This window comes from Zalophus californianus, chromosome 2 (assembly GCF_009762305.2).
Source record: "Zalophus californianus isolate mZalCal1 chromosome 2, mZalCal1.pri.v2, whole genome shotgun sequence".
In the NCBI taxonomy this organism is placed as follows: domain Eukaryota; kingdom Metazoa; phylum Chordata; class Mammalia; order Carnivora; family Otariidae; genus Zalophus; species Zalophus californianus.
In genome coordinates, this window is record NC_045596.1 from 138067784 (window position 1) to 138092673 (window position 24890).

A 24890-nucleotide genomic window follows, 5' to 3' on the forward strand; every position below is an offset into this window, starting at 1 on the left:
ATCTGAGCTTGGTTCTGACCTGCTAAAATGCCTGCCCTGTAGTCTCTCACAACCTGAAACTTTTCAAAGATAGACGCTTCTTGTTTTTCCTTTGGTATTGGACATATTACAGTAACTTAATAACTGATAACAATAGAAATTATATTTTACACATAGACTTTCATTTATAAATTTTGGAATAAGAAAAAAAAGGTTTTTAACTATCAGGAAAGGCTTTTTATTACTAATGTTTATAATTACCAGAGTCCTAGTTTACTAGAGGACTAGTTGTAGCTTGAAAAGAATGGAAGTAAGCATTTAAATCAAACAAGTTGTATAAATGAAAGCCTTTTCATCCTTTCTATATAATTTTGAGTTGTCTTTTATGTTTCATTTTTACTCATTTAATTTTTTTCTACTTAAGTACAAATTATTCATAACTGATCTTTTTCAAAGTATAAATGTTTAGAAGGTAGAAACCTTATTTATTATCCTTAAAACATCAAATATGACTTGTAATTATTTGATGGTGATGAAGAACAAAAAAGCAGATTTAAGGTAAGTTCTTTTTTTCATTAATGTATGGAATCCTAATGTCAGAAGACATACAACTTTTTAGAAGTTAATAATATTATATATATATATATACATAATTATTTTATTATGCAAATATTTCCTTTAATTTAATCTCCTAAAACATATGTGATAATGTGCCTTAGATATATTCAATACTGGTTTACAAGATTTTTCTTCATTTGGTCAATAAATGATTAAAAGCATTTTAAGGTTAATGATCTCATGATGTGATCAATCATTCTAAGCCACAATCTGCCACCAGGGCTTCTCATTTTGCTGAAAGCAAATGATTTCTTGATAATGATCAGAAGAAGCACATCTGTATGCTGGTTGAAAAGTTAATTAAAATGTGATTCCATCTGGTAGTCCAGTTGGGAATGTCACTATTCGATTTAATCTACAATGAGCTGAAATGAACTCTGCATAATCAAAAGATAAAATGCAGTTGGGGCCATGGAGATGTAAGTTAGGTTGTGTTGCACATGTTAACTTAAATCTTTTTCTTCTCTTTAATTTTTTTTCTTTTATAAAAGTTAGAAACCTGGGAAAACAAAATTTCTTTATGATTTTCTCAACATGGGTACATTTCCCTTTATATGAATTTTGTCTAAATGCATTTATTCCCATTTTAATTTTTAGCAGAATTGAGAAAGCTGATGTGAGCACAAATATTCTTTTGAAGCTGCTGACTTCAATTGCTTATTTTGGCCTGATTCCACGTGTGTTAGGGTCTTATTGCTGTTATAAAAAATATCACTAACTTGGTGTCTTAACACAAATTTAATGTCTTACAGTTCTGGAGGTCAGAATGTCCAGAATGGGTCTGACTGGCTAAAATCAAGCTGTAGGTAAGACTGTCTTCTTTCTGGAGGCTCTAGAAGAGAATCTGTTTCTTTGCCTGTTCAAGCTTCTAGAGGCTGCCCACATCCCTTGACATGTGGTCCCCTTCCCTCTGGATGATAAGGTCCTTCTCATGATGCTATCTCTGGTTCTGATACTTCTGTTTCTCTCTTTCCATTAGAAGACCTTTGTGATTACCTTGAGCTCATCCAGATTGTACAGGATAATCTCCTGGTCTTACAATCAGCTGATTAGCAACCTCAATTTCATCCACTCTTTTAATTACCTCTTGCCCTTGTAATGCAACGTATTCAATAAGTTCAACATATTCAACAATCCCACAAGTTTTGTGGATTAGGATGTGGACATCTTTGGGAGGCCATTATTCTATCTTCCATACATCGTAACTAATTTATTCTAGTCCTTATTCTTGATTAGAGAGTGATGCCTTTACCTTCTTCTAGAGTAAATGGAAATTGTTTTTCTTTTGGGTTTTGTTGCTGTTTATCAGTTTGCACATATGCTGACAAGCTGACGAGTGTTTCTATTACAGGTTTTCCCAAGGGATGAAGAACTGGAAAAAAAAGCTTACATTAAAAGGTTGTTTCTTTTGGGTGTTATTGCAATGTAAAATTGAACACATATAAAATTCTGTTTCTTTGCATGGAAAAGCAGAAGTCTTTATTAAAATTAATTCAGAAATTCACTGTGGGTCTTATTTTTGTGGCATAGCCAATTTTTAAGCTACTAATTCAATTGTTGTGGGTTGGCTAATATTCCATCTTATAAATTTACTTTCTATCCTACTTTTCTTTAGAAAGTGGAAGTGATTTATTTTTCATCAGTTAAACACATTTCAGCTAAACTTAAGTAGGTAGGAAGTTGAACTTTGTTGAGGTTGCAGCTTCACAATTATTAAGTCAATCCTAAATTCCAGACTCCAAAGAAAATATCTAATGAAGTGTGTGTACTTCTGCAAATAAAAAAATACCCAGTGAGATAATCATAAAGAATTACTATTAGGGTATTGGCAATGCAAGTGTAAAATCATTTGCATTTAGGAGACATTCATTTTAAAAATAGAAAAATGTAAGAAGCTCTAATGCTAATAAGAAGTTTAGCCTCCGGGGTGCCTGGGTGGCTCAGTCGTTAAGCATCTGCCTTTGGCTCAGTCATGGTCCCAGGGTCCTGGGATCGAGCCCCACATCGGGCTCCCTGCTCTGCAGGAAGCCTGCTTCTCCCTCTCTCACTCTGCCTGCTTGTATTCCCTCTCTCACTATGTCTCTATCTGTCAAATAAATAAATAAAATCTTAAAATAAAAAGTTCAGCCTCTCAGTCAGATTTTAATCATACGAGCAGAACCACTAGGATATATATTGATATATGAAAGGGTTTGTTATATAGATTTGACATTGCAGTATTGTAGGAGCTGGGTAAGCACTTTCTGTCTTACAGACAACTGTCTTTGTATCTGATGCTAGAACTTAAAGTCTATTGGGCAGGAAGTGGAGAAGGTGAGATAGATGTGAAGTAGGGGAGGGCAAAGATAAGCCGTAAGCATGAATCAGAGCCCACGAGAACAGATCAGAACCCATGTGCCTCTGACCTTGAAGATACCGGTGTCTGTTGGAAGCAGAGGCCCTTTGTCATCAAGCCCAGGAGTTAGAGAAGCTAAAGGAGGATCCAGGGGAAGAAGCATAAATTATAGGTCCAGATGTGGCCTCATTCCAGTGAGATAAGACAGAAGACAAGTGACAGCATGTCTGAATGATGGAAAGGCTGATGTTTCCCTCTGCCCTCCATGAGCTCCACAATCTCCCTGGCTACCCATCTTAACTGGTCATGCCCATGAAGGGAATTTTGGGGAATGTTGTTCAGTTTAGCCAAGCTGACACATCACAAAGCCACCATACATAGCCTGGGAACATTTATGATCTAATAAAGTATTTAGCTCTCGTAATTCTTCCGCCATCAAGAACAATACAGAGCCTTGCCCTTCTCCTTTCCCTTCTCCACACTCAGTTTGGGGACTGAATTTGTTTGTTTACTAAAATATTACAAAATATTTTTTCTTTGGAATAAAAAACACTAACTGATATCAAAAGCCTTTAGATCTTTCACTTTCCTTTCTCAGTATACTGTCATGTCATTGGTCTTTGCAAGCCAATAATTTGCTGTTTCAGTAATGGAAAAAGAGGGGATAGGACAGGAATTAAAACACCTCTTTTCAGAGAAATGCAATACTTTTAAATAGCTGAATGAAATAGAAAATTGAGGTGATTATCAGTATTCTTCCAGGTTTTTCTTTAAAACGCTCCTTTCACTTGAATTTTATTCTTACACAAAAGGCTTTTTTACTTTGTATTATTCAGATATTTTCATTTATTCATTATTCTATCTTGCATGTGTGTCTGGCCTGGACAGTTAATACACAGGTATTTCATGAAGATAGTTTTCATAAAATTGTGTTCTAAACAATTGATGAAGTATTACCTGTAGCATGGCTTGAAGAAATTAGCAAAAATAACTATGAATATGTTACATATGATCAAGAGGAGAATGCCAACAATTACTTGGATCATGTATAGAGAAAAAAATACCTTTTCTTAATTGGGCATTTAAGGCAAAATTGCATTATTTGGGCTACTTTATCTTCAAAATTGTTCTGATTCTCCAAATCCCCTTTGGTGCACAGAAAATTGAAATGAAATACATGCATATATTTCAAAGTCAATCTAAATGTAAGAATGAAGATTTTTATATTCCAGAAATTTTTAGAAATAATTGCACCCTTTCATTATCACTTCTTTGACCACTGTCAACATATAACGACTTTAAATTATCCAAATAGCACATTTACTTTAATTAATAATCAAAATCCAAATAATGTTTCCAATACATATTTATTGAACATATGAAATCTTGGTGCAGTCTTCTCTATATATTTTATCCAGAGGGTTAACCTGTGATCATGTATCTTATTTTGACATTATGTATTGACTCTTTTGGAGTTAAGTTTCTTGCTATACATTTTCCTGATCTTCATTATGAATATGATAATAAAAGTAGGGCCATAATGAAAACATAAATGGCCACTTAATAAGCTTATTCTAGTCTTCTTCATTATAAAGCAATCATGTATCTTCCTACTGTACATAACAAGGCTCTAATTATATTGAAATGTTCAGGGGACAACATAAACCACAGAGGCAAAAAGCAAATGATATGCTCTTGGCATTGGGATCATAAAATGTGCATTCTGAGCACAATTTTAACATTTACTTTTTATATGTGTAGTAAAAGAGAAAGCTTAGATGAGAAGACTTTATGGTTCCTATTTCTCTCTAAATCAGTCAGAATGCAGTTCTTCTGTGCACTCTAGATCTTTACAGTTCATTTTACCCTTAATGAAGTCTGAGGACAGAAATCAAGGGAGGCCCTAGGAAATCCTCTGGTGAGATAAATGAGTTCATGACCTGTACTCTGTCCTTACTTCCCTACCTGTTCCAATATTGTTTTTGTTGATTGAGCAGGAGCATATTTATTTTCAAAGCTGGGCATTCTTTTCTTGTCCAAGGATGAATTAACCCTCTCCTGACTTAATGTTAATTAATTTTATTTGCTAAGGCTTGCCCAAACTGAGTTTCTCTAGAGCATTAATTTTCAATCTGTAGACTGTAAAAGTTCCTGAAATTCCATGCAAAATGATTTGTCATATGTACATACTCATTTTTCTGGGGAGAAGAATCCAGGCCTTTATGATTGTCACTGGGGACTATCACCAACAGAAGTTTAAAGTCACTGCTTCAGAGGTTTTCTGAATGACTTCCTCCTTAGCTTTCTACTGTATGCTTAAAAAAAATCAGTAAAGAAGAGGAATATTTCAGTACACTCCGCATGGCATTTGACTGTCATACCTTGTTTGGGGACATTTTGTACTAGATAGCAAGGAAGGCGTTCATATTAAGGACCTGAGATTTCTCCTTTTTAATTAGAGCCATACTGTCATACTGGCAGTGAATTATTTAGTCCCAAACATCACTCACTCTTTTCTAGTGTGTATTAAGTAAGCAAATAAATTACATTGACAACAACAACACATTAAGATCTATTTGTAAAAGTTTTCTGATGATATAGCCGCAGACTTTTTTGAAATTTCTCATTTTAAATTTTTTTGTGAAGAATTAAACAGCACCCCAAAACTATGCCAATATAGTCAATTAAGATACAAAATATAAGTCCTATTCCTCCACCTCAAGGTCTAGACTCATTCATTCATTTCCTTTGTGTGTGTGTTTGTGTATGTGTTGGGGGGGGCACACACGCGTGCTGTGCCTGAGTCAGCTCACTGAGCCATACATCCATTAAAACAGTTACTGTCTAGGTATCGAAGTCTAGGTATCATTCCAGCACTTAGACACAATTCTGTATTTAGTAATTTTTGAGTTGTGAGAATGAGGGAAAAAGAAGAACCTAGTATGACATCTAGGTTTCCCGCTTTGATAACTGGAAGACAGGAGTGCAACTTAATAAGATGAATAATATAGGAGGAAGAATACATTAAGGGATAAAAAGCACATGCAGAAATCCTTAAAATATTTTTAGTAGCTGAAATGCTTATTTTATTGTGTTAAGAGTTGAGGCCACCTAGCACAGAGGAAAAATCTCTATGGTTGCTATACTTGCTACTTCTTTGAAGAAGAGTGGCATACATGTCCATAGCAGGACAAAATAGAACTTCATAGCTAGCCATATTTTTTTAATTTGAGAAAATATGCCTTGTAGTGAAAATTATTAACCAACTGGGACTAGAGAAATCCTGAAAAATACCCTTCTCTGAATATTATGTGTCCTTAAGGTCTCAAGTTCCCTGGTGACATCTATAGTGATTATATAGATGTGTCACTAGAAAACCCAAGAGGGGTTATACAGTTATGTAATTTCTAATGGTAATTAGACATAGAGTTGGGTCAGCAAGTGAGTATTATTAGTTTCAAGCATTTCCCACTTTGTTTGTTGCAGGTTGTCACTATACTACCATAACCTGGGACCAATAGTATGCTGGAGCTCCCTTGTACTGGAGTTCATGAGAGCTAATTGTTAAATCTTCAGTAATATTGTGACTAGTTGTTAATCCCAGGCATTATTACAAAGTTAAATTATATAAAGCCACAATTAAACAGGTTATATTAAAACAAAAATAATAAACACTCAAACATTACTTCTAAATTATTTTATTAATATTTTACTATTATCTAGGTTCTTGAGGGTATTTACATCTCTTGTATCTGTATGGTGGAAATACTATATAATGGTGTGTTACTGTGCATCTTTTCCCAACTCTGCATTTAATGGGGTAGCACTGATAGCCCAATATCCGTCATGGTGAGAGTGTATCACTGAAATGGGCAAATGCTACAAGTCAAGTTTTATTTTTCCAACGACTGTTAGATTTAAGGTTGCAGAGAAAATGTTAATAACGGGGAATTAAATTTAAAAGCATGTTTTTCTGTAGCCATTATAAGCATAAAAAACTGAGGAAATATTCTTCTAGTATTTGAAGACTATTATCTAATTTACCAAAGAAAACATTCATCACTGACCACTGATGAACCAGTGATGTTCCAACATCCATTTTTGATGTTTCACTCTCATTTTACTGTCAAATAAAAAACATCAACCAACATTCTTGTCAGAGCAACTCTCATCTGTCAATTGCAGCCATATGTTGGCTACAGATACAACATATTACACAAATTAAGTAAAGCATTCTGGAAAATCAAATGGCTGTATGGAATTTACAACAGATTATTGCATATTTTATTATTTGTAAACTGTGAGCTACAGATCCTAAATATCAGTAAAGTTTATAATGAATGTATACAGGAATATGTACGCAATTTTTTTTCAGTGAATACCTGTTAAACACCCCTGTCTCAGATATGGCTTTCAAGGTATCTAAGTAGCAATGTTTTGGGACTAACTGGCTGCATCCTGAATGAATATTTATGGAATATTCCCTAGTTCTGTAGTCATAATCCTAAACTGATGTATTGGAAGAAAATGAGATGGGCAATTAAAACTAAGAAAATGATAATATTTATATGACATTTTATTTATTCTAGTATGTTCTTAAGTCTAATTTACTTCTCAGAATGGGGGCTAGAAGAGTTATGTTATATGTATATGGAATTCTCAGTTTTCATACATTTTTACATACTATCTCATTGATCCCTATAAAATTTGTGAATAATAGGAAAGTATTTTTATCTTATGAGATGTAGCTGAGGATACTGAGGTGTGCAGGGATAATTTTTTTAAAGATTTTATTTATTTATTTGACAGAGAGAGACACAGTGAGAGAAGGAACACAAGCAGGGGGAGTGGGAGAGGGAGAAGAAGGCTTCCCACGGAGCAGGGAGCCTGATGCAGGGCTCCAGGACCCTGGGATCATGACCTGAGCCAAAGGCAGACGCTTAATGACTGAGCCACCCAGGCGCCCTTCAGGGATAATTTTTGTTTCATGTTGCACAGCTATTCCTTACCAGAACTGAGAATAGAACTTTGGACTTCCAGGGACCTACCATTAAAGACAGCCACTACCTCTCCAAATAGATTTTTCTTTTCAATATAATTACTGACTATGTTTTTGAAGCCTTGTTTCACTGTTCTAGGTAAGAACAAAAAACAAAAACAGTGGACTAAAATGGTATTAACAAATGGCATTGGAGAAGGGAGGTCTGCAATGTATTTCAGGAAAGGGTTTTTTTTCTCTCTGTGTTCAGAATCTTGAATGACAATTTTAAGATTGCTTTTTTCCCTTAATTTATGTTGTGAGTTTCTTTTTATGATTATCAATGAGTTCTCACATGAGTATGCAATCATAATAAGAGTGAAAGTCTAGCAATTTCCTGACAAGTTATAAAACAATAAAATACTCTTAAATGGTATATCACAGAAGATGATATTTTTATACCAGAGGTGTGGTAACACCTATAAATCATGTAAGCATTCCTCCTGAGATTTCTATTCTCACTTGGAGAAACTAAAGGGAAAAATGCATAAATAAAGTGTTATCCAGAGAAAACAAATGTAACTTTGGAGAATATTAAAGATCCAGAAGTCTTGTAATACTTATGTAAATTAGAGAAGAGAATGTTTTTCTGTCTCAATTCTCCTCCTATATTTATGCCTTACCTATATATTTTTAAAGGTCTGAGAACTTAGCATATAATATTAAAAATAAAATATAAATGGCTGATTATGGCTTCTCAAATATTTTTATTCAGATATACAATCTAAGTGCAGGTCCAATATATTTCATATTCTAAAATGAACCCCCAAGGTAAGGGATTGGGTTTAAAGTTAAAAAACTCAATCTGACCAAGTGAGCAGTAGTTAAAGAGAAAAAGGGGTAAGATGGAAATTTGTACTCTTTTAGTAGTTCTTACATATTACAACGTTGCTGTGCTTTTGAGCAGCTGGCCATTACTTTCAGGTTCATTACCAATGTACAGGTGTCAGAATAGGCTCTCTATGGACACTGTTCCATCAAGAGCCCCACCTGAGAAGGAGTGTAGGGGAATGCTTTCCTCTGTGGAGAACAACAACAACATACTCAAATAAGGCTAGAAAAACAAAACAAAACAAAACAGTACCCCCAAATCCTTTGCTTGGCTCATCTTAGCAAAGATGAGACAAACGAGGATTTTCCAAACACCTTTTTGTGACCTCAGGAGAAGAAAGAAGAAATAAACCACAAATGTATTGATTTCCAAGCACACATTTTTGACCTCCAATCACTAACCTTTAGTCTAAGAGTCAGGTTCAAGTTCACTAGACTCTGGGGTCACTTCTGACTTCCTTACAACCTTGTATGCCAACACTCCAGAAGGAATTAGTTTATCGGTGCCCATACCATATGTCTTTGAAGAAGCTGTCTTCTTAGGGCTTGTCAATTTATTTCCACCCTGTAACTATCCACCACATTCCATTGGCAGACAACCTACAAAACTGTTGCCCGGGCTGCAGATGAAAATGCATCTCTCACAAATAAGAGAGGAAATGGTTTCCTCACAGGTTAATGCATTACAATCCTCAGTCAACCACAAAAACCACAACAGGACACAAATTACATACATAATGATAGGAAATTTCATTAAAGAGGCAGTTAAACATTTGCTTCATTTTTCAGAGCTAGTGGATTACCTTCCAATAACAAAAAGAGATCCTTTGGTATTACAGATTTTGTTTCCAAGCCATAATTTTATGAAACATTAGAATTTTATTTTTTGGGCTCTGCAACAAAAGTGTTGCAACTTTTACTTATATGTAAAAAAAAAAGAAAAGAAAAAAACAGTTTCCCTCAGTGATTTTCCCAATATTACATAACTTGGGTGAAGAGGCATATTGTTATTATTGGTAGTAAAAATAATAACTCCTATATGCTAAGCATTATGACATATATTTTTTCATTATCTCATTAAATCTTCATGAAAATCTTCAAAATACATGCTGTTGTGTTTCTTTAGATAGGGAGGAGGAGATGTGGGAAAGTTAAATATCTTGCCCAAGGGTGCACAGCCTGTCAGTGTTGGAAATCTGCCTGATTCTACAGTTTCTTTCTTAGAAATTCCACTCATTCCCATTAGGGTAGGAAAAGCAATCTGGACAAGAGGAAAGTTCTTTTTGTATAACCTGTGAATATTTGATTCATTTCATTCTGCTTACTTATCACTTAACACCCTGTACTGTTTTCAGCCCTGAGTTGTCATTTTTGACCCAGCAGTGACACCAAATGATATGCTGGCCTTATTTCTGCTCTTTACACTCTGATCTGCCCTTATCTGAATGAATGATTTACCTGTTCCCTCAAGTTGACATTATAAAGTTTGTTTTTATTTTATTTCATTTTGTACTACTGTACCTTGAAAATCTTTTTTTAAAAAACACTAAGATAATTTTATGCAACTTATAAATGCTACTACCAAAAGTAGCTCTAGCTGTACTTTTCCAACATTCCCATTTACCAAGTAGGAAACAGAATTTTCTTTTCCTGTGGTTTAAATATTTTGCTTGAGGCTCTCTGTACAAGAATAGCCAGATTTACCCAGAAGAGTGCATCTATTAAAAAAGCAAAAAACTCCAAAAAACTTCTTTATCAATAAAACCTTAAAATGAGATATCCTATTTATTCAATGACTTAAGGGGAAAAATTAAAAATATAATTCTAAGATTCAATTTTCTTGGCAGATTCTCTAAAGTGTCTAAGAGCTTATGCAATCTCTGATAATTCTGACATGAAGCACTCTGGATTACATTTTTTCTTAATTTCACTATTTTTAAAAATTTACACCCTTTGCTTTCAATTTAAGATCTTGGTTGGAGATTTTCACTGATTCTTAAATCACAACAAACCCTCAGACTCTCAAACCTGCCTCTTTTCCAAAAAGAACAAGACTTTTTTCTAAATATCATTTTTTATGACTTTAAAGGCACAGATCCTTTTTTTCCTCTTTATAATTGTCCAAATCTTACCAATAAACATGATATAAGTATCTGAGTTTCATTAACTGATCTCCAGAAGCCCCAATCTTTTCTTCACATAAGAAAAAAGAAGAGAAATCTCACACAGCTTCCTCATTTCTGAGACATGGAAGCTCCTGACTTATCTAATTTTTTCCTGTTACTAAATTATAAGATAGAGATTCCTTAAGAGAAATGACAGATAATATATGGGATAAGATTTAATTTGGTTAATGTTAGAAAACATCTTAAAACCATTTCAGCTGCCACATAGTCTCAGACTGAAAAGAAAATCAGAGTTTGGTAAAAGGGTATAAACCTTAAGCCATAAAATATAAAAGGCCTAATCTAATGTAAAACATGGTGACCACAGTTGATAATACTATATTGTATTACTGAAATTTGCTGAGAGTGTAGAATGTAAATGTTCTTTCTCTCTCTCTCTCTAACATACACATACACACAAACACACGTACACAAGATAAATGAGGTGATAAATATGCTAAGTAACTGGATTGGGGGTACAGTGTACATGTACATCAAATCACAATGATGTTGTAAGTCAATTATACCTCAGTAAAGTTGAAATAAAAAGTAGAAGAACTAGAAAGAAAATCAGAATTGTCATTAGAGAGTGTTGATCTTCCCTCTTACTGAAAACCTGGCACAGTCACTCTGGAAAACAGTATGGAGATTCCTCAAAAAGGTAAAAATTGAACTACCCTATAACCCAGCACTTGCACTACTAGGTATTTATCCAAAGGATACAAACATAGTGGTTCAAGAGGGCATATGCCCCCCAGTGTTTACAGCAGTAATGTCCACAATAGCCAAATTATGTAAAGAGCCCAAATGTCCATCAACAGATAAATGGATAAAGAAGTTGTGGTACACACACACACACACACACACACACACACACACACACACACACACACACTGGAATATTACTTAGCCTTCAAAAAGAATGAAATCTTGCCATTTGCAACGTTGTGGATGGAACTAGAAGGGATTATGCTAAGCTAAATAAGTCTGTCAGAGAAAGACAAATACCATATGATTTCACTCATATGTGGAATTTAAGAAACAAGACAGATGAACATACAGGAAGGGAAAGAGAAACAAAGTAAGATGAAAATTAAGAGGGAGGCAAATCCTAAGAGACGCTAAACTCTAGGAAACAAACTGAGGGTTGCTGGAGGGGAGGTAGGTGGGGGCTTGGGGTAATTGAGTGATGGGCCTTAAGGAGGGCGCTTGATGTAACGAGCACTGGGTGTTATGATGAATCACTAAATTCTACCCCTGAAACTAATAATACAGTATATGCTAACTAAATTGAATTTAAATAAAAAATTAAAATTAAAATAAAAAAGAATACTATGGACACAGCTTCAATGGGTTATGCACAGAGATACTTTGAACTGACTTTAGTACAAGGTTATGAACAAATTATAATTTAAATTACTTAGATATATGGGTAGTTTTATTCCAATTTTAGGGGGAAAAACAAAACAAGAAACATGCTGTCCAATAGTAATTCAGTTGCCCTAAATCCAAAAAGTCAGGAAAAAGCAGTTTGAAATATTTTATTAACACAGCGCTTCAGCAATTTCTGCCCCTTTTCTTAGGAAATATGTAAGTAATTATGTTTTGCAAGAGCCTAAATAAATTTTGAATAAATTTGAATAAATTTCAAAGACTGAATGAGTCATGCACAATATAATGTTTATTGGAACTCTATTGACTGTAACCTTTTGCACTTTTTAGTGAGTTTCTGAAAATTCATCTCTCTATAAAATCAAATTAAGCCTCATTTCTTTGGTTTGAGACTGGCAGATACATAGCAAGGTACATAGTAAAGTAAAAACTTTAAGTCAATAACCATTCTGCCTACAGAAATAGGATTAAATTTCCTAAGCTTTCTCTTTCTTTAAGCAATTAGCTCTTCAGTTGACATTAAATCATTATATCCTAAATATCTGGATGCCTTGGTGGCTACAGTAATGCTGAAAATATTTAGTATAAATACATATCTTAAATTGCATATCACTTGAATAATGATAATGAAGAAAATGATACCAGATAATAATAAGGCCTGTTTCTACTCAGTTAGCATTGGCCATTGCAGAGATAGTCCTTCTGTTGTGCTTTTTAAAAAGCAGGCAAAAAATATTTTAACAAGTGACTTATAGCTATATATATAAATTTACATGTTAAATATATACATTTAAGAATTAATTTGAATGAACAAATAAACTTCTGAGCTAGCCATGCCTGTAATTTCTACCCCTAATATTAAGGAAAACAAATAGATTAGGATAAATAAAATAATAACATAATAGATACTATAAATTGAATGCTTTCCCTGGGCTTATCTCTGTGTTAAGCATTTTACATATTTGATTGCATTTAATCTTCACAAGAAATCTGAGGTTGGTTCATCCCCTTTTACAAATGAGGAAACTAAGATTGAGAGAATTTAAGTTATTTGCCAAAAAGGTGCCACAAAGCTAGAGTCAAATCCATGTCTGTCTCACTCTAAAGACTATGTTCCTGTACCACTCTGTTTTCCCAAATAAAAGCAAACTGACAGGAGAATGAATGAGCAGTGTTCAGGTCAACTTTAACAGAACAACAAACTTTAACAGAACTACCAGTAAATCATTTATTCTAGAATGGTCTCTGGATTTGAGAAATTAGCAGAAGCTTGGATAGACTTAATTTTTAGATGAGTAATTGCACCATAATAGCCTAGAATGGCACATACTACACAAACTAGATCATCAACTACTAGAGATGAGTGGCCAAGGAATCAATGTATACATATTTAAAATCCTGCTTTAAAAGATTTTTAACTTAAATCAGGGCTTAAAATACTCAGATGGAAAAGAAAGGATTATGTCTGTTAAGGATGGCAAAATGACTAATAGAAGTTACATACAGACACACAGGCACACACTGGCTTAGTTGCAAGACTTCCTGAAGAATAAACTTCCCCATAAGATATATGCTTCAAAACACGCATTATTATTGGTCTGTAATGTAGAAGCACGGTTGCCAGAGTAAATTTTCCCTCACTGAAAATACATAAACACACTCACAAATAGTGATGGGGATTTACACAGACCCTGGCCAAATTTCAAAATCAAATTTTTATTTATCTGTCTTACTTGTGGAGATAAAAGGGTGACCTGCTATTCAGCGGAGAGATTTACCAGAAACAAAGAACCAATAAACTGGATGGGAAAAAAAATGGAGAGGGGTTGGAAAGAAAGGGTGGTACCTCATTGTTCATGACAAATTTTGAGGATGAAAAAAAATTTTAAATCCTTTTTTTCATTAGCTTTTATCAGACAGCTATAGTCTTTTGAAAAGTAGAAGAACTACTCATTTTTATAAAGGCTTGAGTATTAACCACGATATCACAAATTGAATAGCAAATTACTGTGAATTTAAAACTGAATTCAGAAGTGAAGTTTGAAAAAAGTTGCACTTGTAAATAAAATAATTAGTGTTTACTTAGATATTTTTAGTTAAACAAGTTAAATTATGTTATCTTTCATATATTTGTATGGATATACATAGACTGTATTTTTTTAATAGAAAAAAGGTGACTGAGTCCTGTACTAATTTATGCACTTTCAGGTATCTGTTTCCTAGCTAAAGGCTAAATTATCAATCCTTGAAATTTAGAGCAGAGGTTCTCATCCAAGGGAGATTTTTGCTGCCCAGTAGGTATTCGGTAATACCCGAAGATATTTTTTGTTGTTACAACTGGGCAGGGAGGTACTATTGGCATCTAGTAAGTAGAGATGGATATTATTAAACATTCTTCAATGCACAGTACACTCTCCCACAAAAATTATCTGGTCCCAAAGGTCAATAGTGCTGAGGTTGCAAAACCTTACTTTTAAGTAACATAAGATTCATCTGAGGAAGCTTATTAAAAATACATTTTCTTGGGTACTGTTTCCAGCAGTTCTGGTCTCAAGGATAGAGACAGAATTCAGGAATCAGGTTATTTTCCTCAGATAACATTCCCACCCCACCTTAGGTTCCGTTTTGAGACACACCAAACTGAGTACTCTGCTACTTCTATCAAAGTCAAGTCAGTACCATTATCCAACTTATTAAAATGGTATCTAGGAGGAACTGCCCATTTCACTAGGACCAGTCATGCAACTACAAATTCTAGTTGAATTTCTTGTATTATATTTATAAATAGAGCTTTAGATCAGGAGCAGAAGCATCACCTGGCAATTTTGTTAGAATCTCAAGCCCCAGCCCAGACCTACAGACTCACAATCTGCATTTTCGTAAGAATCCTGGCTTTTATGAAGCTTTAAATGAAACAATCAATCGAAAGTATTTAAATATAGTGTCTAGCATATTCAATCACTATTATAAGTGGTGGTGATGGTGGCAGTAATGACGACAGAACAAATGCGACACCAAGGAGAGGCTGAAGTCTGGAAAAAATTTAATGAAACAGGATTCCTAAAAAGAGATAAGAATCGATCTAGAGTGTATTAGTTTTCTATTTCTGTGTAACAAATTGTTACAAGCTACTAGCTTGAAATACCCATTATTTTCCCAGTCCTATAAGAATGACTGGGTTTGCTCCTTAGGCTATCACAAGGCTGAAACCAAGGTGTCAGCCTGGCTTGCCTGGAAGCTCAGAGAAAAATCTACTCCCGAGCTCTTTCTTTTTGGCAGAGTTCAGTTCCTCACGGTTCTAGGACTGAGGTCCCTGCTACTTGAAGGCTGTCAGCAGGGCGTCATTCTCAAGCTTCCAGATGACACTCACATGCCTTGCCACGGGACCCCCTCTATCTTCCAGTCGGCTATAGTTCACTGAACACTTAGGCTTTGAATCTGACTTTTCCTTCTGCCAGTGGCCAGAGAAAAGACTCTACTTTAAAGGGTTCATGCGATTAGGCTGGGCCATCCAGATAACTTCCCTTTCTTAAAGTCAACTTGTTCATAAAATAACTTCATCATGCAAGTAAAACCCATATATTTACATCCACAGGACTTATGCAGGAGGCAGGGACTTTTGGAGGACGTCTTAGAATTCTGTCTGCCACACAGAGCCACTGAAGTGATTAGCCTCAAGGGGAAGGGCAGTCCCTGCGGTTTCAGAAACGGGAAGGAAGGAGGGTGGTGTGATGGGAAATATATACATTGGCTGTAGAGGATGTCTGAAAACCTGAATTTTATTGGTCAAGGGAATGTTCAATTTGCTAAAAGTGAATGGGAAGGTTTCGGTTTCCAAAACTTGAAGGCCAGTGAAACAGCTTTAAAATGGCGGCTGCAGGGGCGCCTGGGTGGCTCAGTCGTTAAGCGTCTGCCTTCAGTTTGGGTCATGGTCCCGGGGTCCTGGAAGCGAGCCCTGCATCGGGCTCCCTGTTCAGCGGGGAGCCTGCTTCTCCCTCTCCCACTCCCCCTGCTTGTGTTCCCTCTCTCGCTGTGTCTCTCTCTGTCAAATAAATAAATAAAATCTTTAAAAAAATATATAAAATAAAATAATAAAATAAAATAAAATAAAATAAAATAAAATAAAATAAATAAAATAAAATAAATAAAATGGTGGCTGCAGACCCTGGTGGAGAGGTTTAAGAGAAGGAAATGAGCCACGTTGCCGGGCAGCGCTGGGAGTCCAGCAGGGGATGGGGTAAGCCTCAGAAGAGCAGAGGTGCTCTCTGCAAGCTTGGAGCAGTCCCAGACTGGAAGTTTCCTGATGTACGCGGGGAGACTAGGAAAGAGCCACCGCTGCTTCAGAGGACTTCACCGGAATTAGCCTTCTCAAAAAGGAAGCTTGGTTGCGCCCAGCTCAGGCAAATGCCTGGAGGGGAAATTTGCTAACTTCCTGTTTCCTTTTCACTGTAAAATGAACACCAAGTACAGGGGATCGCTTATGCATTGAGTTGTAAGATTTAAATAAGGGAATGATAATTAATGAATTTTTTCCAGAAATTTTTAGAAGCCGCAGGATGACACAGCTTCATCATGTTGCGTGGGGCTATAAGGGAAAGGCTGCAGCTGCCTGGCTCTTAGTGAAGGCTCCCCTGAGAGATTCATGATAATGACTTTCAGACAATATAGAAGAGAGGGGAAATGATTTTATCTTCCTTTACACTTTATTAGAGGTAAGAGATTGTGAAGTATGAGACTGACAAAATCAATGAGTGACACGTTATCTGTCATACGTTTCACAGGTTCACCAGCCTTGGGAAGTTGCTCTTTGTCCTTCACACCTCTCACCCTGCTGCGCGTGGCTTCACAGTCAAATGAGAGGGAAAGCTTTATGTCTTGCCTGTGTCACCCTCCTTAATATCAGGGACTCTACATTAATGGGGGTGTTTTTTCACTTTGGTTTTAGGTTGATGTTCAGCTTTTGTTTACTGCATAATAATTTTAGAAAATGTTAAGCAGTTTACATTATATGAATGTACTCTTTTGGTGTAATTAAAAAACTCTATGCTTGAGTTCTATTTAAAAAAAAACAAACCTAGGTGGATTTAAAAAATGCAAGCTAATTATGGTTTCATACACAATAATCCCTTTTATCCCCTGTGTTCAAATCTCTGCCATGATAGTCTTAAAAGTGGTTTTAAGACATTTTACATAACGTCTTCAAGAAAAGACTATCACTTGAGAATTAATCAGTGAGGTAAAAATAGCAAGACAAAGATTCTACGTGTCTGTTTCTTTTAGGATATGTTCATGGCCCTATTTACAAAAAAAAAAAATACATGAAGCCATATATGGTGCCCCTCAAGTCGTATAAAATGGGTCAAGTTACTACTCACAGGAAGTGACATTCATACCTGATTTTGCTGCTTTGCCTTAAATCCAAATTTTTTTTTGGATTTTGCTTATGTTGACTCAAGATTGCATATTTAAAGTGTAATGAAATAAATGTTTTTGGCATCTGTTTAGTTTCCACAGTTATTTAGATGTGATGCCAAGAAAAACATTATTATGGAGAAAAATAAAGCTGATTATTGACAAATGTAAATAAGATAATGTTTAGTACTTTCAATAAAGTGTTCACCATATGTTAGGCATTCTGTTAAGTCCTCATTTAATTTTCTCAATTTAAAAAGACAGTTATTATTATCATCCCCATTTTCTAAAGGAGGAAACTGAGCCTCAAAAATGTTGGACTACCTTAGCACAGTCTAGCAGAAGATTTGGAATTCATATCTAAAGTCTGTTTCAAGTTTTCCCCCTAAAGAAAAGTCATGTTATGTCACTTCTCCATTCAAAAGCCTCAAATGGATTTCCCTCTTTCTCAACAGCATCATTACCGTTTCCTACAAGGTAGGTCGAGCTAGCTCTCGCAACATCTCTACCGCTTACTTTCCCCAGACTCATTCAGTTCCAGTCACTCTCAAACTCCTGCTTTTCTGCTTTTGTATTGTTGTTCTCTCTTCCTGAATTCTCTTCCCACAAATATCAGCATGGCTTATTTCCTTATTTCTTTCAGAATTTTCCTCAAGTGTCAGCTTCAACAGGACTTTAATCATTCTTCCCTTATCTTGCTTTATATTTCCCCATCATACTTAGTTATGCATTTACTTACTTGTTTGTTCACTGTGTGAACAAACTTTCTCTCTGCACAAGAATAGAACTTTGTTTTGTTCAGTATGATGTCCCTTATGCTTGGAACAGAGCCTGTCATGTAGTAGTCATTACAATATTGTTGAATGAATATATAAATTATTAACATTTTACACCTCAAAGGAGAATATACATTATGTGACTGGGTCCTGATCGTCTCAAATTGAGTTCAGGGAGACTTAAGAGGGAGTTGCCAACTCACAATTTGGGGAGGGCTTTATAGAGCAGATATAATTTTCAGTGACAGATTAAAGGGCTTGATTCCCTCATTGTTATTTTATTTTATTCTTTTCTTTTTGTTTTTTTTATTATGTTCAGTTAGCCAACATATAGTACATCATTAGTTTTTCATGTAGTGTTCAATGATTCATTAGCTGAATATAACACCCACTGCTCATCACAGCATGTGCCCTCCTTCCCTCATTGTAATATAATAATAAGGGCAGGAGTAAGACTGGTATTAGGAAAGTCACTCAGGTTTGGATGAAGTGGAATGAAGGAGAAGATGGTGAACAAATCTTTCTGAGCTGAATAGAGAAGAAAAGAGGGAAAGAGGAGGAGATGAGAACTGTGGGGTCACTTAGAGCAGCTTGTGATGGATGGCCAAGAACAGAGAGGGAGAGGAGTCTGCCCATAGTCTGAAATGTTATCAGCACCTATAGGTGGTCTAAGTAGAAAATGTAGTGACACCATGGGAATGCAGGTGAGAAAGTGCCCTGGCAACATTGCTAACAATTTCCTGGAAAGAGTGAAGCTTTAGGCTACATTTCTGGCAAGAAGAGTCTGACAGGCCATTGATTTGAAATGGCATGGGAGGAAGAGGAGAAGAAAGGAAACTAACAATTTGTTTAGATCCTACTACAAGTCAGACATTTTTCTCAACTCTTGCATACATTGTCTTTAAATTACTGCAAACACCTGTAAGATGATATACTTATGTAACTTCCATAAATAAGGAAATTATGGTTCAGAGAACAATAAGCAACTTGCACAAAGTTGCTAAGTTAATAAGGTTCAGGACCTGTGTTCAAATCCAGATCTGCCACCTTCTGGCATCCATTCCTTCTTGCTTTCCCTCTCATTCAATATTTTGTTATTGTTTAGATAATTGGGACTTAACCAATATAACGTATGGTAAAAGAAGAAAATTCTTAAAATTTGCATCCAAAAAAAGCTCAAATATTCCAAGTGTTTAGCTTTCATTTTTGTTCAAGTATTTAATGTACTTTGTTTTTTGTAATATTTGATTATTCTCATGTCTTCTTCCTTACTAGACTATCCATCCATTGGAGGCTGTTTCTCACATATTTCCATATCTCCACAACTCAAACACATTTATATGCAGAAGATATTCAAATTATTTTCTGTTAAAAGTATATAAGTCAGACAGTATATGGAAGTATTATGGACAGATCTTGCTAAAATCATCACTGCTGTAGAGGGATTAGTCCTGGTCATATGACAGAGAATATCTAAAAATATTTGAATTTAAGGTACATACCTTCTATTAACATGTAGGTAAAATAACTAGTTCTGAGAGTGTAGAACAATCCGTGGCAATTTTTCTACCCTCAAGATCCTTTGCTGTTGTGCTTTCTTCACCAACTCTTTCACTCTAACCTCTTTTGCTTGTTAATTCAACCTCTTTGCAAAGGAGATCATTTGTAATTCATATTTAAAGAGAAAATACACAGACTTTCAATCCATTAGGTTCAAGCCAGAGCATTTTATGATTATCTGCATCTGGGTCAAGACACTGCCTTCTCAGAAGCTTTGGTCAATGAATCATGTCTAAGCTGTATGCTAATCTCCATGATGATAAGGTTGTGCCTTCTCTGAAGATGAATGGGTCTTTCAAAAGGTAGCTCTGCAGCTGGAATTTACTGAGAATATAAACTCCACAAAAAGAGATTTTCTTTTGATATTGACGGACCATTTCACTCATTCTTTTTTTATGAGGAATAGATGTATCCATAAATTAAAAACATAGCATGAAGTTATATATCTATTTTTCTCTCAGATGTCTGCATTACATTATTTTAAAGTCCTTTGTGGCTTTTGTGGATGTTTTGGGTTATGCTTCAGGACTTCTATTGTAATGTCTTAAATATTCATTGTGGAAAAACAATACGGGTTATTTACAATTGATTCTTTTAAAAATTATTTTCTTAATACCATAGTGATAAATACTGAAAAACCAAGAACTTGGAATCAGCAGAGACCATAAGTTTTATTTGGAAATTATCTGTTGTTTGATTTGGCAGGTTTGCATTTTCATTTTCTGAAAAATGCTCAGGAGTACCTCTTGGGTAGAAGAGGCAATCTTATTCAAGCAAGTGATGTTATTTTACTTACTGCTTTCCTCCTTCATATTTTATATTGTTTTTCTGTCATTTTTATTGAGGCATAATTTACATACAATAAAATTAACCAACTTAAAATGTTCAGTTTGATGAGTTTTGACAAATGTACATAGTTGACCAACTGACTACCACAGTAATAATTCAAATATTTACATCAGCTCAAAAAATTTCCTACTGTCTGTTTGCAGTCAGTCCCCTCCCAGCCAATTTAGACCACTGACAACAACTGAGCTGCTTTGTATCACCATAGTTTTGTCTTTTTGAGAATGTATTGTCAGTAGAATTATATAGTGTATACTCTTGTGTGTCTGGCTTCTTTCACTTAGCATAATGTTTGTGAGGCTCATCTATGTTGTTGCATTTTTCAGTTCGTACCTTTTTATTATTGGTAACCAGGATTCCACCATATGACTATATCATAATTTGCTTACGTGTTCACCAGCTGATGAACATTTTAGTTGTTTCTGAATTTGGATATTATAAATAAAGCTGTCACAAATATTTCAATATGGGCTTTATGGGCACACATTTTTAATTCACTTGGATAACTATCTAAGACTAGAGTTCCTGGGTTGGAAAGTAAATATATGTTTGACTTCATAAGAAACTACCAAACTATTGCTCCACATGTTCACTAACCCTTGGCATTCTTAGTCTTTTAAATTTTAGCCATTCTAGTGGATACACAGTGGTATCTATTTTGGTTTCAATTTGTATTGATCTAATGAATAATGATGCTGAGTGACTTTTTCTCATATGCATATTTACCATTTTTATATCTTCTTGGGTGAAGTGTCTGCTCAAATCTTTTGTCTCTGCGTGGGGACTATTTGTCCTCATACATAATTTATTTTAAAAGTATGCAGTAATTTAAAAAAAAGCAGTATGAATTTGGTTTCAGAAGAATGACTTTTACTTGCCAGCTACCCCCTCAGATCTTGGACCCAAGCAACAAGATCTGGTGGCTGAAGTATAATCTCTAAGAATTTTGAGAATTATAATCTTGAATAGATAACATATTACATGTTGTCATAGAGCTCTTTAACTACACATTTTATTCTTTCCTTAAACCTAAAACTATGTGTAAGAAACTCAGAGAGATCATTTTCTTCTCCTGTTTTTTTTTTTTTGTTGTTGTTGTTGTTGTTCCATGTCACATCTGGCAGTGAGGAGTGCTTTCTATGCAAAATTCTGTTTATTAATTTACTGAGAATACTTCAGTGGCTCATTAGTCTATCCCTAATAGTTTTGTATACCTCAGATTGGCATGAGTTCTGAATATAGTATGTTAATAATTTCTTATAAATTAAGTTGAAAATTAAATACTGCCCAGAAGTAAGAATAAGGCAATCAAATCAACAACTAATAGGCATTTTTTGAGAATCTAACTCAGTGACAAGTCTAAAAAGCCAGGCTGCTAAGAAACCTATAGTTTCTTTGCAACAGGTTGATCTCAGCAACCTGACTTCTCATTACAATGCGATATTGTTAATTCTGTTAGTTCAATATCTCAAACCAAAGCGTATAAATGTAGGAATATTCTCAATTGCATGTAAGTGTAAGAACGGAACATGATTTAAAAAAAACCCTTTTAGAGCAATTAAGCTACAAACCCAGCAGAGTTATAGACTATAACATTTACTTCATAACATTTGAACTACACTGGATCCACTCTACCAATGACAGTCTTTTCAAAGGTATTATTTTTCTGAAGTGTTCTGTTGGCTTCATTAAAAGAACTGGAAAGTTGCTTTCTTTCTCTGTGCCCCAAAACAATGGTTTCCCTACTTCACAATCAACTTCATGGCCATTTTGCTCTGAATAGGAAAAGTTCAGATTGGAGAAAAGGTCACACTAAAGAAAAGGTCAAATCAGAGGCCACTTCTTTGGGGATTACAGCATGCAATTAGATCAGTCCACTTCTCTCTCTCTGAGTCCCTTTGCCAGCAGTCATTCACTCTTATTCACAAATAAGGAGACACATTGTTAGATTCTAAGTACCATTTTGCAAGCAAACTTCTCTACATTTCAAATATTTAGATGTACTTACAACCAAAATTTACTCCTAATAATGGGGTCTGAGTCCTGAAGGGATTATTTCAGAATCCATCCTATGCTCATAATCTTTGTTCATATATACAGAATGTAGGATGAGTGCTCTACAACGTTTGCTTTTGCCTTCTTAGGATGGGATGCAGAAAGAAAATAGCTACAATATAAGATACATTAGGCATGAATTTTGTCCAGGCACCTAGAATCATGATTAACACATATCAGGCACTCAAAAAGTTTTTCATGCTGAACAGTGTCTTGGTGTCTTGTTTTTGCCTCTCCCACGACCTATCAAGTTTTCAGTACTTTAGTGCTCAAGAGGAAGAGATATTATTAAGGTTCTGAAGATTGTACTCCACTGAAATATGACTCTCTGGAAGTCAAACCGACTACAAACTGCTGGTGTGAGCAGAATAGTGAAAAAGTTAGCTGATGAGATTATGGAATCAGAGATACTGAGTTGGTAAATTTCTAAATCTGCCATTGATTCCCTGGAAAAACTACTTATCCTTTTTTAGACTTCATTTCGTATCATAAAAGAAAGATTTTTAATATACTTAGAATAACTGGCAAATTATAGGAATGCACCAATAAGAGTGGATGCCTAATCCATCAGAACAGATGCTGGTCGTTACACTGTATGGTTAATTATCAACCTCAATATCCACCTCAGGCTCCTTACTAGCCTTGAAAGAAATAATACATGTAAAGCATTTAACACATTGCAAGGCACCAGTAGGCATTCAGTAAAGATTACTTAATAATATGTTATTTTAAGTCGTTTGGGTTGGTACAAATTTTACTGTATCTGGTAGCAACTTCTCAGTCTGTGGTATGTAGTTGACTATTCTAAATTTCAGTCTGATGTAGTTTGATGTAGTTATTATTTTCCTTATTTTCTCTTTAAACAATTTGGTCAGTTTTAAAATGGAGAGTTACAACGTATCTCTTTTACTCTTTTCTTTCCCCAAAGCCTTCCTCTTTTCAGTCTTTAAATCTCTAGTCAAACAGAATAAACAGAAAAAAATTCTCACTTGGTTTTTAGTTACTTATATATTTGTTATACTGTATGCATTCTTATAAACTATATTAAATCCTATATTAAAAATGAGGCAGAAAATGAGTGAATGAAGGGATGAATGTGAATATGAATAGGTGGAAGGCTGTGCCTGAGAAGTACCATGCAAACAGCTTTCAGTATAATTCACCTACTAGGAGGCACTCACCTCACTCTCTGAAAGATTCTTTCTGTAATGAGATCCAGTCATTGAAGAGTTGATTTGGGAATTTGGCCATAATCTTTTTCACACAATGAAGAGAGTGAGTGTTTCACAGAATTTATTTTTGTTCTTAAGATGTGTTTCATTATTGAAAAAATATATCAGTGAGTTTAGGCAAAAATAGTATTTTCAATTTTGTTCACTCAGTGGGATAGTAATCGTATCTCCATGATGCAAGCATGGTCTTGGTGATACTGTTTTTTTGCCTAAAACTTACTGACGTTATTTTTGCCCGAACCCTGGCAAAAAAACAAAAACAAAACAAAACAACAACAAAAAAAACCCTATGGTTGTTTAAAACTTAAAGTAGGGGTGTCTGGGTGGTTCGGTCAGTCAAGCATCTGCCTTCAGCTCAGGTAATGATCTTGGGGTCCTGATATGGAGCCCCGTGTCAGGGGGAGTCTGCTTCTCCTCTCTCTCTGCCTCTCTCCCTGTTCGTTCTTACTCTCTCTCTCAAAGGAATAAGTGAAATCTTTAAAAAAAATAAATAAAACTTAAGGCAAGCCCACAGAATTCCAAACCCACATCTTTAGAAAGTGAAATGCACAGCTCCAAGAAGGGGAGACTTCTCTAATGTGGTCATGACATTAAACAAGAAAGATGTTCTTCGAGTCCAGCAGGCAAGGCTGTCAAACTAACTCACCAAGG

General features: G+C 35.1%; 1 protein-coding gene and 1 long non-coding RNA gene across 3 annotated transcripts in view; one reads left to right on the top strand and one right to left on the bottom strand.

Moving 5' to 3' along the window:
- Positions 1-2071, top strand: part of LOC113924396 — a 191578-nt gene extending 189507 nt beyond the window's left edge. The window contains exons 3-4 of the long non-coding RNA XR_003520659.1: positions 1350-1403; positions 1949-2071. This is a non-coding gene — a long non-coding RNA (uncharacterized LOC113924396). The remainder of the gene's footprint in view (positions 1-1349; positions 1404-1948) is intronic.
- The window catches only part of MARCHF1 (membrane associated ring-CH-type finger 1), an 848690-nt gene that overhangs the window by 217983 nt on the left and 605817 nt on the right, over positions 1-24890 (bottom strand). The gene's annotated exons all lie outside the window — the stretch shown is intronic.